We start from the raw sequence: 3,325 nt of genomic DNA, 5'->3' as shown, positions 1-3,325 counted from the left end.
ATAAACTCAGAAGACAACAATTGTAAAGCATATACAAGGAAAGCCTCAAAGAAAAATTCTAATTGGACTCAAACTCAAGAATTCCTGGAAGAGTTAAAAAGATAAAAATGGTAGAGGAAAATGAAGAAAGAAATTTAAATGATACAAAAAAATGCAAAAAGAGAATTAACAGCTTGGTAAAAGAGGCACCAAAAAATACTGAAGAAAAAATACCTTTAAAAAAAATAGAATTAACCTAATGGTTTTTTTAAAGCACAAAAAAAAATCACTAAAGAACTCCTTAAAAGCATAATTGAACAAATGGGAAAAGAGGTACAAAGAAAATAATTCCTTAAAAATTAGAAATGGACGGGGGGGGGCAGCTAGGTGGTGCAGTGGATAAAGCACTGGCCTTGGATTCAAGAGGACCTGAGTTCAAATCCAGCTTCAGACACTTGACACTTAACTAGCTGTGTGACCCTGGGCAGGTCACTTAACCCTCATTGCCCTGCCAAAAAAAAAAAATTAGAATTGGGCAAGTGGAAGCTAATGACTCCATGAGACATCAAGAAACAATAAAACAAAGTCCAAAAGTGAAAAAATTAAAATAAAATAGACTCTCACTGGAAAAAAACTAAAAAATAGATCAAAGAAAGATAATTTAAGAATTATTATACTACCTAAAAGTCATAATCAAAGAAAGAGCCTCAACAACATATTTCAAGAAATTATCAAAGAAAACTATTCTGATATACAGAGGGTAAAGCAGAATTGATCACCTCCTGAAAGATCCCAAAATGAAAAGTTCCAGGAATACCATGGCCAAATTCCAGAACTTCCATATCAAGGAAAAAATATTATAAGCAGCCAGAAAGAAACCATTCAAACATTGTGAAGCTAAAGTCAGCATCACATAAGATTTCCACATTAAGGGAGTAGAGAGCTTAAAATATGATATTCTAGAAGGCAAAGGACCTAGCATTACAACAAAAAATTACTCTCCCAGTAAAACTGAGTATAATTGTTTGGAGCAGGGGAGGGGGAGAATGGATTTAATGAAATAGAGGATTTTTGTATACAGACACCTCTTGCTTTACCTAAATTCACATTACACAAATTCAAGTTTACATAAAGAATTTTGAAAGAAATCCATATTCCAAAAAAGAAAAATCTGACTAATACTGTATAGTACTGTGCTTTCTCTTTTCTCCTGCCCCTTGGCACAGTCTTTCATCTTCACCCCAACCAAAAACAACAACAAAAGAAACTTTTTTAAAAACTCTTTAAATTAAGTCAGAACCTAGTGAAGGAATCGAGGAGCTGTTGGAGGCCTCTCTAGCAAGAAATACAGCATCTATGGTTGGCCTGCCCAAGCTGTGGAGGTGACGGTGGAGGCTGTTTCCCAGGCCTGAGGGCTCATTATTCCTGAAGGTTGTTGTGGAGCAGCTGCCTTCTAGCCAGAATCTTGGAGGATGTAGGGAGACTTAAGCAGATCATCAGAAGAGCTACAGACTGCCTCTGCAGGATGGATGAAAATAGCGTGGAAGCTTCCATCCAGACCTACCATGTCCAACTGCAGCAAGTGGAGCTGGCCCTGGGGACCAGCTTGGACCCTACTGAAAAGGCTGACTTGCTTCAGCTCCAGTCTGACTTAAAGCAGCTGATCGAGCTGACTGAGTCCAGTCTTGTGTCCATCAAGAAGAGCAAGCTCCTGGCTATGCTGGACCCAAGCCTTGGCCTAATTGAGAGCGCAGTTAGGGATGAAGCTGAGCATTTGGCTTTCCAGAATGCCATTCGTGAAGTGACAGGAGATTCTGAGACTCAAAGTGCTGAAACTGCCACCTCTCCTGAAAGAAGAGAAACTGAGCCTGACAGATCTGGGCATGAAGAGGAAGAGGAGGAAGAGTTGAGTGGGATGAAGGTGAATGCTCCCTACTACAGTTCATGGGGCACTCTGGAATAATATGATGCCATGATTGTGGGGACAGAGCACGCAGAAGATGGCACAGCAGGGGTTCGTGTGCTCTATCTCTACCCAACTCACAAGTCCCTAAAACCCTGTCCCTTCTTCCTGGAAGGAAAATGCCGATTCAAAGAGAACTGCAGTTTCTCCCATGGGCAAGTAGTTGCTGTGGATGAGCTTCGCCCCTTCCAGAAGCCAGACCTGACTGCCCTGCACACAGGCTCAGCCTGTCTAGCTAAGTATGATGATGTAATTTGGTACCCAGCCTGGATCACAGATGTGGACAGTGGCTACTACACAGTCAAGTTTGACTCACTGCTTCTCAAAGAGACCTTGGTGGAAGGGGATGGTATTATGCCTCCCCTGTGCAGTGAAGACAGTACACCTTCTGAGTCTGATGGAGATGATGTAGATGATTCCAGCTATGCCAAAGTTGTCAAGTCAGATGCCTTGGAAAAAGAGACTTTGGGCCCTGCTTGCAGCTCCTCATTCGCTGGTTGGGAGGCACATACTCGAGGCATTGGCTCCAAACTTCTTGCTCAGATGGGCTATGAGTTTGGCAAAGGTCTTGGAAAGAATGCTGAGGGCCGAGTAGAGCCCATCCATGCTGTGGTGCTTCCAAAGGGGAAGTCCCTAGATCAGTGTGCTGAAATTCTCCAAAAGAGAACAAGCAGCAAGCCAGGCCTTGGTAAGCCAAGGAAAAGCCAGGCCAAGGGGAATGGAGCCAAGGGACGCCCACCCCAGCACAACGTGTTTGATTTCCTAAATGAGAAACTCCAAGGCAGGGTTCCAAGGGTCCAAGAGGAAGGGAAAGTCCCGACCCTTAAGAAGAGTAGCAAGGAGCTCTACCAAGCCAGCAAGAGCACCAAACGATCCCTGAGTGTACAGCTCTTCCAGATCTTGGAGAAGGTGGAGTAGACTCAGAGGGACATCCGAAGCATACAGGAAGCCCTGGCCCGGAACATTGGCTGGTATAGTGTGGCCACTGCTCAGCTGGAGGAGAAGTTGGGTGGAGGCCAGAAGGAGCTGAAAAATCTCCGGGCCCAGGAGGCAGGTTTGCAGCGGTAACAGAAGACGGCTGACACACACAAGAAAATGACCGAGTTTTAGTGCTCAAGTGGGAGTTCTCTCCTGACACCTGAGTCCATCCTTCCCCCTTTCTCTTCACCTCCCCACCCACCACCCTCCTTTCCCCACCGCCAAAGTTCCCTCCATTCTCCTCTGCTCCTAGGCCCCACTAGGGATACCTGTATCATCCTAAATGAGCTCTGCTTCAGCCTCACTGCCTCGGGACCCCTTCTTTTGGGCCACAGGTGTAGATATTAAGGGGTGGGGGTTTAGGACCAGCTGGAGGCTCCCAAGGAATGGGACATCTAGAGGCAT

At 44.8% G+C, this 3,325-nt stretch overlaps 1 pseudogene; it reads left to right on the top strand.

The window, feature by feature from the left end:
* Positions 1-1,389: 1,389 nt before the first annotated feature.
* Positions 1,390-3,124, top strand: LOC122750098 (annotated as a pseudogene).
* The last annotated feature ends 201 nt before the right edge of the window (positions 3,125-3,325 follow it).

The sequence above is a fragment of the Dromiciops gliroides genome, chromosome 3 (genome assembly GCF_019393635.1).
Source record: "Dromiciops gliroides isolate mDroGli1 chromosome 3, mDroGli1.pri, whole genome shotgun sequence".
Lineage (NCBI taxonomy): Eukaryota > Metazoa > Chordata > Mammalia > Microbiotheria > Microbiotheriidae > Dromiciops > Dromiciops gliroides.
This window is presented reverse-complemented; position numbering and strand designations above follow the sequence as displayed.